Source organism: Lutra lutra, chromosome 8 (genome assembly GCF_902655055.1).
Source record: "Lutra lutra chromosome 8, mLutLut1.2, whole genome shotgun sequence".
NCBI classification, from domain to species: Eukaryota; Metazoa; Chordata; class Mammalia; order Carnivora; family Mustelidae; genus Lutra; species Lutra lutra.
The window spans coordinates 92,225,095-92,240,026 of NC_062285.1; the positions used below are offsets into that span (position 1 = coordinate 92,225,095).

General features: G+C 44.6%; 1 long non-coding RNA gene across 1 annotated transcript in view; it reads right to left on the reverse strand.

Annotated features, from left to right (window-relative positions):
- The window catches only part of LOC125106026 (uncharacterized), a 56,973-nt gene that overhangs the window by 25,786 nt on the left and 16,255 nt on the right, over positions 1–14,932 (reverse strand). The gene's annotated exons all lie outside the window — the stretch shown is intronic.

Genomic DNA, 14,932 nt, shown 5'->3' on the forward strand with positions numbered 1-14,932 from the left:
AGGCTCTATTACAAAGCTGTAATCATCAAGACAGTATGGTACTGGCACAAAAACAGACACACAGATCAGTGGAAGAGAATAGAGAGCTCAGAAATAGACCCTCAACTCTGTGGTCAGCTAATCTTTGACAAAGCAGGGACGAATGTCCAATAGAAAAAAGACAGTCTCTTCAACAAATGGTGTTCAGAAAATTGGACAACCACATGCAGAAGAATGAAACTGGACAATTTCCTTACACCATACACAAAAATAGACTCAAAATGGATGAAAGACCTCAATGTGAGACAGGAATTCATCAAAATCCTTAAGGGGAACACAGGCAGCAACGTCTTCAACTTCAGCCACTTCTTTTTCTTCTTAGATACATCGCCAAAGGCAAGGGAAGCAAGGGCAAAAATAAACTGGTGGGGGGCGGGGAAATGAACTGGTGGGACTTCATCAAGATCAAAAGCTTTTGCACAGTGAAGGAAACAGTCAACAAAACCAAAAGACTGTTGACAGAATGGGAGAAGATATTTTCAAATGACCTATCAGATGAGGGGCTAGTATCCAAGATCTACACAGAACTGCTCAAATTCAACACCCAGAGAACAAATAATCCAATCAAGAAATGGGCAGAAGACATGAACAGACATATTGGCAAAGAAGACATCCAAATGGCCAACAGACACATGAAAAAGTGCTCAGCATCACTCAGAAACAGGGAAATACAAATCAAAACCACAATGAGATACCACCTCACACCAGTCAGAATGGCGAAAATTAACCAGTCAGGAAACGGCAGATGCTGGTGAGGATGCAGAGAAAGGGGAACCCTCCTACACTGCTGGTAGGAATGCAAGCTGGTGCAGCCACTCTGGAAAACAGTATGGAGGTTCCTCAAAAAGCTGAAAATAGAGCTACCCTATGACCCAGGTATTGCACTATTGGGCATTTACCCCGAAGATACAGATGTGGTGCTCCAAAGGGGCATGTGCACCCGAATGTCTGTAGCAGCAATGTCCACAATAGCCAAACTATGGAAAGAGCCTAGATGTCCATCAACAGATAAATGGATAAAGAAGATGATGTGTATATATATAATGGAGTATTATGCAGCCATCAAACACCCCCCCCCCCGAAATCTTGCCACTTGTAATGACATGGATGGAACTAGAGAGTTTTATACAGAGAAAAACAATTATCCTATGATCTCACTGATATGTGGGATTTGAGAAACCAAGACAGGATAATAGGGGAAGGGAGGGAAAAATGAAACAAAACAAAACCAGAAAGGGAGAGAAACCATAAAAGACTCTTAATCTCAGGAAAGAAACTGAGGGTTGCTGGAGGGGAGGGTGCCAAGAGGAATACGGTGCTGGACATTGAGCTCTGTGAATTGTATAAGACCAATGAATCACAAACTTGTACCCCCAAAACAAATAATACATTATATGTTAGTAAAAACAAAAATCACATCACTCCTGTTAGAATGGCTCTTACCAAGAAGACATTAGTTAAGTGCTGATAAGCATGTGGAGAAAAGGGAACTTTTCAACCACTATGGAAACTAGTATGGAGGTTCATCAAAAACATTAAAAATAGAACCACTATATAATCTAGCAATCCCACTTATGGGTATATATGATAAGGAAATGAAATCGGTATCTTAAAAAGAATATCTATATCCCACATTCATGAAAACATTATTCACAAGAGTCAAGACATGGAAAAGACCTAAGTGTCCACTAATGGATATCCATTGATGAATAAAGAAAATATATAGATATATACATACACATACTATATCTATTGATCTTACCTGTGTATCTATCTATATAATGCAATTTTATTCAGCAATAGAAATTCTGCCATTTGTGGCAACATGGATAGAATATGCAGACATATGCTAAGTGAAGTAAGTCAGACAGAGATTGGAATTGTGGCTGCCAGGGGCTGGAAGTTGGAGAAAATGAGGACAAATTCATCAAAGGTCTAAACTTCCATTTATGAGTAAATTTCTTGGATTGAATGTATAATGTGGAGTCTATAGTGAACAATACTTTATTATATGTTTGAATGTTGCTAAGAATAGAGCTTAAATATTATCACCACAAAAAGAAAATGGTAATTATGTGAGATAACAGAACTGCTAATGAACCCTATTGTGGTAATCATTTTGCAATATATACATGTATCGAATCATCACATTGTACAACTTTAATTAATGCAATTTTATATGCAAATTATATATTAATAAACTTGGAAAAAAGAATGATCATTAAGTTTCATACACTTTTTACCATACACACACACATTTCTTGACTCTATAAACTACTAGCCTCTAGAAGCAACAGTACCCCTTAACAACAAGCATGCACTGTGTTCTAATTTAGATTTTTAATACCATTTATAACAAAAGGAACTAAGGCTCCTTAGAAAAATGACTAGAGCTAATGCAGGGAATATTCAAGACGATTTCATGTCAGAAACTAATAAAGTGCTTAAAAACAAAACCAACTGATACATGTCAAAGGGGGCATAAGAGCCAACTGACAGAACTTTCAGTGGTCAAAAATGAAAGTTCTGTAATACAAAATATTTGATTACAGTTCAAGTTAGAAAATGAGTATCTCTTAGCCTGTACTGAAATTAAGAGAATAGATTATAAATTGGTAAAAACAGACAAGTATCCTGAGCAAGAGAATTCCAATTAATGCATGTAGATTCTGCTACCTCAAGCAACTGTAGCAGAACTCCCAAGCCCTTAAAACTGGTGTGTACATAGTGACCTTTTTTGAAATAGGACAGTATGGAAGGAGAGGGGAAAATAATATTACTATGTCATAACCTGAAAAACACTCCTTCAACTATGACCAAACTTAACACCCATAATGACCTATTGTGTTGATAACGTACATTCTTCCATATGATATGATAAGAACTACATTTTATGTCTATGCTCTTCCTCCCAAAAACCCTTCATCCCAGTCTAAGCATTAAAAAAATCTCGAAAATTCCCAGTTGAGGGAAACTGTGAAATACCTGACCAGGAATACTACAGACTAGCACAGTAGGTCAAAACCAAGGAAATCAACGCAAGAAATGGATTCAGTTACTGATGACAGTGTTCACGCAGATCATGTTCATTAGCTGTATCAAGTGTACTTAGCAGGGGAAAGTAGGTGTGTGGAGTACATAGAAATAATTATTTTTGCAACCTTTCTGTTCCTTTGAAACTCTTTTTGAAAAGCTTATTGTTACGCAATGCAGAAACAAGTACTATGAATAAAAGTCTAGAAGAATGTTATCAAACTCCTCTTTGGATTTTTCCTTTCAAAAGTATACTCTGTGTAGTGTGAACACTATTTTCTGTCATAAAGGCATCTGTATCTCAGTATATTTATCATTTAATAAATATATGTTTATCATTCATTCTTATAGGCCTAGTGATAAAGAGTAACACATAATCACACACTGATAATCATTTTATGGAAATTGAAATGATAAAAATCTGCACAGTGTACTGTGGATACCTACATGAGTAAATAAAACTGAGAAGTTAACCTGTGAATTATATTTGAACTGATAAATCAGGATCAACCACATGTAGGAAAGAGAAGGAGGTTATGCATTTTTTTTTTTTTTAAGATTTTATTTCTTCATTAGAGAGCATAAGCAGAGGGAGATGCAGAAGGAGAGGGAGAAGCAGACTCCCCACTGAGCTGGGAGCACAAAGCCAGAGCCAGACACTCAGCCTCATCCACGCCCTCAACTCAGCCCCCTAACTCCTGACAGCTCTCCTTGGGGTCTTCAGATCAGTCCTGCCGTGCCCTTAGTCCCTAATGCTAACCCTTGGATGGATTCTGAGATGGATTCCCCAAGGGCCTTGCTTCAAATCCCCAGGGACTGGGGACACAGGAGCAGTACCAGATGACACAGCCTGTCAGCCAGAAGGACACTATGCCATTTAGATCTTCAGAAAGGTTTCAGAGCAGGAGAAATGTGCATGCCCACCTCAGGCCATGCCCATATTTAGTGGACCTCAGGATAAAAACCCAGAGACAGCATTCACCCTGACCCATGCTCTCAACTCAGCCCTGGGAACACTCCCAAAAAGCACCTTTAGATCAGTCCTTCCATGCCTCTAGGTCCTAACCCTAACCCTTGGTTGGGTTCTGAGGGGTCCATCCCTAGTGGCCGCGCTCCTTAGGGCAGGAGTTTGGGACACTTGGGCAATAGCAGAGGACTCAGCCGGCCTTCTTGAAGGAAATTTTGCCCTTTGGAGCTCTAGAAAAGATTCAGTGCTGGACAAATCTGCATGCCCATCTGAGACCATCCCCACATTCACTGGGTCCCTGGACACAAAGCTGAACCTTGAAGTTCTCTATTAACTCATCCCCCAGTAGAGATTGAAACACCCTGGGCATGCCTCACATGCCCCTAGGTCCTAAGCTTAAACGGAGGCTGGGACTTCAGGCTTCTGTCCCCAGAGTCCTGGCATGCATTTTGTGGACACCTGAACAGTACCAGAGGGACTCCTCCTGCCACCCAGAAGGAACCCATGCCAATTGGAAATCTGATAAGGATTCAGAGTAGGAGAAATCTGCATGTCCACCTGAGGCCAGGCCCACATTTACTGGACCACTGGACACAAATCCAGATCCTGACAGTCATCCTGACACATGCCCTCATCTCTGCTGCCTTGGGAAGCTCGCCGATGCACCTTCACTTTGGTTCTGCCATGCCCTAGCCCCTAACACTTACACTAGGTTGTGTTCTGAGAGGTCCATCCCCAAAGGTCTGCCTCTGATATCCCAGGGAGTGTGGACAGCTGAGCAATGCCTAAGGACTAAGCCTGCAACACAGAAGAACACTGCCATTTGGAACACGGGAAAGAAATCTGAAGGAGAAATCTGAAGGTAAAGCTGGGCCCACCCCAGCAATCCCCCACTTTTATTGATCCCCTGCAAACTAACTCTGAGCCTGGCCCTCCCCTTATCCCTAAATGAACCCAAATCCTAAATCCTAAACAGTAACCTTATCTCCTCTAATGCCTCACCCTAAGCAGAAGAAGAAACCTGGAGAATGCTAAAAGACAAGTTGGGCAGGTGGACACAGCTGAAGTGAGTCTGTGGTCTATTTTATAAGGTGGAACCTGTATTGATCTCCTCATTTCAGGTTATGTGGTGGTCTGCAGGACACTGTCCCCATTTGGGGTAAAACACACTGAAGCATCCCATCTGAGGTGGCAAATGTGGTTAAGAAATGATAGCTAGGGGGGTGCCTGGGTGGCTCAGTGGATTAAAGCCTCTGCCTTTGGCTCAGGTCATGATCCCTGGGTCTTGGGATCAAGCCCCACATTGGGCTCTCTGCTCAACAGGGAGCCTGCTTCCCTTCCTCCCTCCCTGCCTGCCTCTCTGCCTACTTGTGATCTCTGTCTGTGAAATAAATAAATAAAATCTTAAAAAAAAAAAAAAAAGAAAGAAAGAAATGACAGCTTGAGAACCTGAGTGTGGAGATAAAGCACATTTGTGCTGCTATAACAAGTTGACTGCACAATGAAATCACCACAGAGGAAATGACTCTTCCAAACATCCATGTTAGCACCACGTCACAGAAGCAGAGAGGATATAAGACATTGAGGTGGAGGCCAAGTCCTGCCAGATCCAGTTCGCCCACCATGGAGAATCCACTCGCCCTTGCAGGAGGCCACATGTTAGCAAGAGACTTGTGGGAGGATTAAATTGGGGGGCCCCATGTCTTCACTGCAGTACAAGCAGTGGGATTTGGAAGTTGGATTTGGAATTCCAATTCTCTACAATACTCCACCACAATCTGGTTAGAACTGTGAAGGGAAGCCTCAGTAAAGTAGACTGGGGATGCCAGTAGAAGGGGAGACTGGAAGGGAGAGCCTACCATTCAGTGTCCATGTGGCACTGAACATGACCTGGCACTGAACATGACCCTGATGTAGACCCACACTTGGACCTCAGCTAGCGCTCAAGCCTGGCCCTGACCCCAATCCAAGACCCTAACCCTAGCCCCCAAAAGAAACAATGTTCACAAGAATCAAAAGATAGAAACTGCAAATATCCAACAATGGTGAATGCATAAACAAAGCGTGCTGAAGGGTTTGAATTTGGGTTCAGGCTCAGGTTTCGGTCAGAGTTCTAGATCAGGGTTTAGGCTTAGGGTCAGGGTGAGGATTTAGAGTGAAGGGCAAGGAAACAGAGTTTAGGGCTTTAGGTTTATGATTTAGGGTTTAAAACTCAGGGCTTCTGGGATAAAGTTCAAGGTCAAATTTGGGGACTGGGTTCATGCTGGGATTTTGGGTCAGGGTTCATGGCTCAGAGTTCTGGTTTAGGGTTTGGGTTCATAGTTCAAGGCTTGGATCCAGGGCTCAGGTTCCGAGTCCAGGCTTCAGGTTCAACTTCAGGTTTGGGATTCAGGGTTCCAGTTGGGGCTTTAAGGTCAGATTAGGTTTCAGTGTTAAAGTTAGGGGTTAAGGTTAGGTTTAGGGATGACACATTTTCTTCACTTGTCATCATGGACACAAAATTTCTATCTGAACTTCCTAAATCTGAAATGCATTTCATCTGGGTATCAAGAGCTGGTTTGTAATTTAGGATCCCAGTAACTCCCTACTGACAGCATTCTTGCACTAGAGTCTCCCAGTCACCCAGAAGCAGCTTTTGTCTTGGCCCAAACATACCCTGGGCAGAGAAGGCTGAGCTGGTGCCAAAGTTGGGATGACTTTACAATAGTATAGCTGTGAAACAAAATATCGGGGAAATGGTCATGGAAAATGAAACAGGAGACAAGTAAATGGTCAATTCCTGATTCTTCCACAATAACAAAACCCAGTCTCCAATAGAATCTGATAATGTTCCCTAGGAAGGCCTATGGTACTCATTACCAGTACTGAAAGAGGGCCCCCTCCCCTGCTTTAAACTAAGAATCACAGCAGGATACATCCTGCATTGTGTCAAAAATAAAATTTTATTATTTGGCTGTTCCAGTGTACAATTTGTGGAAGCACTGACATTTTCCTTTCTGGAATCCTCATCAACACGAGGGTAAAATGCAGGCAATATTGTAATGCACTGCTCATTGGAATACCAAGTACAAGGAGGGCTATCAGAAGCAATAAAAAGATATCGAATATGAAACTCAGAAAAAGCACCCTTGATGAACACTTAATGAGGATCCCTAACCATAAGATCTAACATCTCATCCTATGGAATTCACCCATAAAAATCATCAATAACAATAGCCTGCTGACCACTGTAACCACCTCACCATTGACCTCTAGGCTTGTAATACACACTCCAACCGCTAGAGACACACTTCTCAGCAGCAGAAAGGGACTTGCCCACTCCCAGGGGACCAACTCTTAAGGGGAAGCCAAAAAAATCCCACCCCTTGGAAATCCCAGCCATTAGGACACAGTCACAGAAACCACACCCAGAACTCGATAAAGGACAGACATCTCATGAAGCGGACGCTGCAGATCACCACCACTCCTAGAAGTAACTCTACAGTGGATTCCAGGTCTGTCCCATGCCCGGGATTACACAGGGCACCGCATTCTTCAATACTCCATCCTCAGAACAAAACCGTGAACTGTCCTCATCAGTCCTGTGTGCAGGCTCACACTGAACCCTGCGAAAGCCACACACCTTTTTTTTTTTTTTTTAAAGATTTTATTTGACAGAAAGAGGGATCACAAGTAGGCAGAGAAGCAGGCAGAGAGAGAGGGGGGAGCAGGCTTTCCGCTGAGCAGAGAGCCGGATGTGGGGCTCGATCCCAGGACCCTGGGATCATGACCTGAGCTGAAGGCAGAGGCTTTAACCCACTGAGCCACCCAGGCGCCCCAGCCACACACCTTCTTGAGAGCACTCAGCCTCTTACGCCTATCCTAGCAGATGGAGGGTGAGGTCTCTCCGACTTCCATACCAACTAGAGAATACTTGGAACAAGTCTTGCTGTACTCCATGCAAAAGGCATATTCTTCATCTACAAAATGATGGATGCTGAAACACGAGGATTCCACTCACCTTTTTGAACCTAGATAAACTGGAGCTACAGCTTGGCCAGAGCTATTATCCCCAACCCCCAACCCCCTATGCACACGCACAGGCACCCCCCCACCACCACCCCGCTTCCCTTGTGCACTCCAGACTTGTTTCCATCCACCTTATTCATTCTCAGCCATTGTCTCTGCAGAGTAGTACAGTAGTACTGAGGTGCTAGGTGCTAAGGCAGCACCTTAGACCCATTTACTATCAACAATTAATATTCATTTTATTAACAGACCATCCCAGAAGATCTTGCCACCACAGCCATTAAAAGTTATTATAACAGAGGTCCTAACAACCTGGACCAATCTCCACGTCTCTACTCCCTGGCTCCAGGGATTGGCTCATTCATGGGCATATGACCTCGTCCCAACCAATGAGGTGGGAGGAACCTCAGGTCTCAGCCTGCAGAGCCAAGCATGGAGTGGACCACCCAGGCTTTTCCATCATGACTGCAGAAGTGGTCTAGGCCAGGCCTGTGCCAGTGCCACAAAGGACCCAGGAAGCCAGTGCTCCATAACATTGCTGAGGGATAAATCAGACAAGTCCTGAAGCCCACACATACGAGATCCTCTTTTAACTCAGGGGAACCCTAAACATGCTCATGGTCTTGGCCTGAAAAATATAAGCATCTGTTCGATATACCCGTCAGGCAATGTGGACTTATTCAGCCAAACAATACCTACATGGGATTCAACCACAGACAAACGTGTTGTGGGAAGCTCAATGCCTACAAAGAAATGGGGAGGAATTCCTGTGGCCTTCATTGTTGGCCCATTTCACTATCCTCTTTTTTTTCTTTCAAGTGCAGGGGCCAGGGTCAGCCAGGATAGATCCCAGTGTCTTCCCACTCTGCCACTGAAAAAGAAGAGCCCTCTGCTCCATCATCCATTGTGTTCCAGATCTGGGGTGTGGGAAACTAACACCCATTGGCCAAATGGGACCTTGCCCAATATTCTCGCAATCAAGTGTGTCTGGAACATGAGTTATGGATGGTCTGTGGCTGCTTTCAAGCCACAGTGCAAGAATGGAGTCATTGCTGGAGACACCACATGGACTGCAGCACCTAACAGAAAATCTTTACAGAAGACTTCCCAGAAACGTCTCTGCCAATCCCTGGTCTCAAAGATCCCAGGATCACGTCCCTTCTTTGAGTAGAACGTAGCACCTTCTGGGTAAAATCTAATTTCTTCACCCCCAGAGGCAAGGGCTTCCATCCTTTTAGCCAGAACACCACCTCCATCCTCCTCTACTGACACCTGGAATGGCACGTATACAGGTCTGCAGCCCAATGGGAATTCACTGTTGTTTACAGGGTAGTGATGCTCAGAAATGGAGGTGTAAGTCTGAACTTGTGAGGGTGAGCGTGTGTTTCCTCTTTGATAGGCAGTGTGCAAGAAGAATACAATACAGTAGCATGCCTTCTGTCCCACAGGAATGGCCACGCAATGTGGTTGCATTGTGATCTCAGAAGGAAGCCACCTTCATAGAACAAACTTCATCTGGAAGGACTCCCAAGTACCTTGTCCTGGACAGTAGGTTCCACCGAGGCTGGGGGCATACAGACGGCCAGAGACTGCCCCTGCCCATCAAGGTTTTGAAGGATGCCTACTTTTCCAGGACCAAAGATCCTGAAACCATTCATCCACCTGTCATCCAGCCAGGCATCTGAGAGAGATCTACTCCAAGCAGAAAGGACAGACCAAGAGACAGCAAATGACAGCCTTCTGTGACAAACACCACGACAGGGGATACTAAGGAGAACTGGGGGTGTGAAGGGTTGGCCAGACCCAGGAATTTTCTAGGAGGAAGTCACAGTTATGCCCTTGTGTGGCTACACTTGTCCATGTGACCGGGCATTAGCCAGACCAGAAATGATAGGGCAGGCAAGGGACGGTGTACCTAAACTGTCTTCTGCAAGGCAAAAGTTCAGTAACAAAATTTCTTTCTGTATGATTTCATGTCACACGCATCCGTGTGTCCCTAAAGCTGATCATGTAGGACATAAAGTATGTAGTTGGCCATGGCTTTCAAACCTGAGGTGCCAGGGGCAGAGCACACTTGATCTTTCTTTTGGCTGCTTTCAGAGTAGGATGACTTTTCCCACCTTCATCTCCAACCCAAGTACAGGGAACAAAGCCAAAGCAGATCTGCACTTTGAAATGTCAACAGAAATCTGCAAACCCAAGTTCTCACAGAAGCTAAAGGTTTAGGACCAGGGTTACAGAAAGGGGAGGCCGATAGCAAGGAACCAAAGAAACACATCATGTGCATGCGAGCTGGCCCACTTCTCTACCTCTTGGAAGCAAGCCATGCCTGACAGGAGGGAGACCCATCTGCACCTGGTCTGTCCATTTGCTGCCCTTGAACAGAGCAGATGATGGGCTCAGCTGGGTATGGCTGTTGGGGGACGATGTCCAGCTAGTGAAAACATGAACACACTTTTCTCCCAAAAGAACATACAAGAGACCAAGAGACACACGAAAAAGTGCTTCACATCAATAGCCATCAGGGAAATACAAATCAAAACCACAATGAGATACCACCTTACAACAGCTGGCATAGCTAAAATCATTAAGGCAGGGAACAACAAATGTTGGCGAGGATGTGGGGAAAGGGAGAAAGTCTTACACTGCTGGTGGGAATGCCAGCTTATACAGCCACTCTGCCAAATGTTATCCAGTTTCTTCAAGAACCTATAAATAGAGCTACCCTATGACCCAGCAATCGCACTACTAGGTATTTACCCCAAAGATACAGGTTGAGTGAAAATAGTGGCACCTGCCCCCCAATGTTCATTGCAGCATTGTTCGCTCTAGAGAAACTATGGAAAGAGCCCAGATGTCCATGGACAGATGAATGGATAAAGAAGATGTGGTTCATATCTACAATGGAATATTATTCAGCCATCAGAGAGGATGAAGACTTACCATCACATCCACCTGGCTGGAACTGGATGCTGAGCGAAATAAGTCTGTCAGAGAAAGACAGTTGGCACATGGGTTCACTCATATATGAAATAGGAGAAACACCACAGAGGATCAGAGGGTAAGGGAGGGAAAACTGAATGGGAAGTCATCAGAGAGGGGGAAAAAACACGAGAGACTCTTCATTACAGAAACAAACTGAGGGTTGCTGGAGGGGAGTTGGATGGGGGATGGGGTAACTGGGTGATGGGCATTAAGGAGCACATGTGAAGCAATGAGCACTGGGGGTTATACACACCTGATCTATTACTGAACACTACATCTGAAACTAATGATGTACTATAGGTTGTCTCATTGACATTCAGTTAAACAAAAAGAGCTCAAGCAAACACTCCTAAAAATCTGTATGGAACCACCAAAGATACTGAACAGCCAACGTAATGTTGAGAAAGAAAAACAAGGCTGGAGGAGCCACAATTCCAGATTTCAAATTATACTACAAAGCTATAGTCATCCTAACAGTATGGCACTGGCACAAAAAAACACAGCGACCTAGGGAACAGGACAGAAGCTCAGATATAAACCTATGATTGTGTGGCCAATTAGTGTTCCCCAAAGCAGGCAAGAATATCAAAAAGGAAAAGGACAGTCTCTACAACAAACCGTGTTGAAAAAACTGGACATCTACTCACAGAAGAATGCAATTACTCTGCTTCTTTACACCATACAGACACATAAACTCAAAATAGTTTCAAGACCTCAGTGGAAGACCTGAAACCATAAAAAATCCTATAAGAGGGCACAGACAGTAACTTCTTGACATGGACCAAAGCAACATTTTTCTAGACTGTCTCCTGAGGGAAAGGATATAAAAGCAAAAATAGGGGCGCCTGGGTGGCTCAGTGGGTTAAAGCCTCTGCTTTCGGCTCAGGTCATGATCCCAGGGTCCTGGGATTGAGCCCCGCATCGGGCTCTCTGCTCAGCAGGGAGCCTGCTTCCTCCTCTCTCTCTGCCTGCTTCTCTGCCTACTTGTGATCTCTGTCTGTCAAATAAATAAATAAAAATCTTTAATAAATAAATAAATAAATAAATAAATAAAAGCAAAAATAAACAACTGGGACTATATCAAAATAAAAGGTTTCTGCACAGCAGAAGAACTAGGAAGAAGTAATAATAATAAGACAACCTACAAAAAGGGAGAAGATATTTGCAAATATCCTATGTAGTAAAGGGATAGTGTCCAAAATATGTGGAGTGGATACAACTCAACACCAAAAACCAAACACTCCAGTTAAAAAGTAGTCCGAAGACATAAATAGACATTTCTCCAAAGAAGAAATACAGATGGCCAACAGTCCCATGAAAAGATGTTTGCCGTCACCCAAGCTCAAGAAAATGCAAATCAAAAGTATAATGAGACATTAGCACATACTGTCAGAATGGCTCCCATCGACAGCACAAGGAACAGCAGGTGCTGGGAGGATATGGGAAAAGGGGACCCTCATGCACTGTCAGTGGAAAAGCAATCTGCTGCAGCCACTCTGGAAATCAGTATGGAGGGTCCTCCAGATGTTACAAATAGAGCTACCCTAGGATGCAGCAACCACACTACTGGGTATGTACCCAAAGCATACAAAAACAATAACTCAAAAGGACATATGCACCCCTATGTTTCTTGAAGCATCATTTACAAGATCACAATATGGAGGCACTCAAGTGACCACTGATAAAGTGCTAAATGAGATGAGAGATGTGTAAACACACACACACACACAGGAATATTACTTAGCCATAAAAAGAATGAAATCTTGCCATTTGCAGCCACACAGATGGATCTAGCGAGGATTATCCTAAGTGAAATCAGTCAGTCAGAGAAAGACAATACCATATAATGTCACTTTTATGTAGAATTTAAGAAACAAATACACATAAATAAGGAGAAAAAAGAGACAAACCAAAATACAGATTCTTAACAATAGAGAACAAACTGATGGTTACCACAGTGGAGGTGGGTGGAGGGATGAGAGAAACAGATGAAGGGGACTCAGAGTCCACTTTTCTTGGTGAGCAGTGAGTAAAATACAGAATTACTGACTCACGCTAGTACACACCTGAAACTAATATAAGACCGTATGCTAACTCGACTGGAATTAAAATAAACAATAAAAAGGAGTTTTCTTTATAAAAAAAAAAAAAGGAGTTTTCTTTCAGTAACCTATCTGAAAAAGCTTTGATACACAATGTTCATATGCCCTACTTGGGAGTACTTCCTCATCAATATTTATTCATTCTATGCCTCGAATTCAAATTTCACTAAATTCTTATATTTTACCTGTTAATCCTAGCCCAGGGGAGCCATAGTCCCTTTTCATCCAGGATCAGCACCTATGCATTCCAGAGAGTGTAAGTAGAGAAAGATGCCTTGTAATAATCCAGAAAGCAATTACTGTTGTCTGTTTTAGTACAAGATGGTCACAGAGTGTGGGACAGGTTTCAGAGCTGGTTTGTTCTCTGTCCTGGATCACTAATTCAGTGGTCATGGCTTGGATCCATTTGGTTACTAGATTTCCTGTGGACGAGCTTGCTTCCAAGCACATCCATGGAAGACACAGAGGTGTATGGGCTCAGTGTGGGATAGGAAGAGGGTCAAGTACAGACAAGGGTAAGATCCCTCCCCTGATCCAGGAACTGCCATGGGTGCAGGTATAGGACACAAAAGCAATGGGAAGCCACCAAGCTCACCAGCTGAATGCTGGAGGCACAGGTCAAGGGATCTCGTGATGTGGAGTGTGGAGGCTGCTCTGAGCTACCTCTAGGAGGGAGAGGGAGGAAGGAATAAGGAGAAACTGCGGGGCGCCTGGGTGGCTCAGTGGGTTAAAGCCTCTGCCTTCCGCTCAGGTCATGATCCCATGGTCCTGGGATCGAGCCCTGCATCGGGCTCTCTGCTCAGCCGGGAGCCTGCTTCCTCCTCTCTCTCTGCCTGCCTCTCTGCCTACCTGTGATCTCTGTCAAATAAGTAAATAAAATCTTTTAAAAAGAGAGAGAGAGGGAGAAACTGTATGCCCCTGGCCCATACCACCAGCCCACCGCTCCTGGCACACATCAGTCTACACTGCTGACACAGCCTGGGCTCAGGATGGGCTGGCTCAGGTCCCTCAGCACTCAGTGGGGCACCTGGCTCCAGGGCTCAGGGACATGCAGAGGGTGGTGGCAGGGAAGGTCATCCCCTCTTTGAGCAGAGAGCCCTGCAGGACTAGTGAAAACCCAATGAGAGGTTTGAAAGACATGCCATGGATGAACTAAGGCATGGAGAAACACAAAACAATACTAGTTTTTAAGGTCATAGCTGTCACCTGAGGAAGTGGGGACAGCTGCCCTGAGGAGAACTGAGGGGAGAGCAGGCCAGGCTGAAAAGGAAGACATGGTTCTCCTGATTGGGAACGTGTTTTTCAGAGGAACCTGCAGCCTCCTCTCAGGGCAGGGCATCGTCCTCACCTCATGGGGACCGATGGAAGTGTTCCATCAGGGGACTGACAGAGCTGCCTCTTGAGAAGGTTACCCTGGCATCAGTTGGCACAAGGCAGAGAACGAGGGCCAGATGGAGGGAGAGCAATACCCCGGGGGGCCATGGGGCAAGAGCAGAGGCTCATGACCATGAAGATGATGAAAAAATAGGAGGTGGCAGCCAGAGAGCCCCTGGCATGAAAGTGCCATGGGCACAGTGCCCACAGCTATAGTGACTGGGCGCCTTCTGTGCCAGGCATGGTTCAGTTCATTGGACTCCAGTTTAGTGCCGACTACAACCCTAGGAAGTGTGCACCACCACCGCCCTCCTCTCCCCATGCTGCTGCTAGGAATCACAGTCACCAGATCCCTATCAGTTTTCATGGAAATGAGCACTGGCTCCCACCACACACTGCCCCTCTGGTGGTGGTCTAGTGTGAC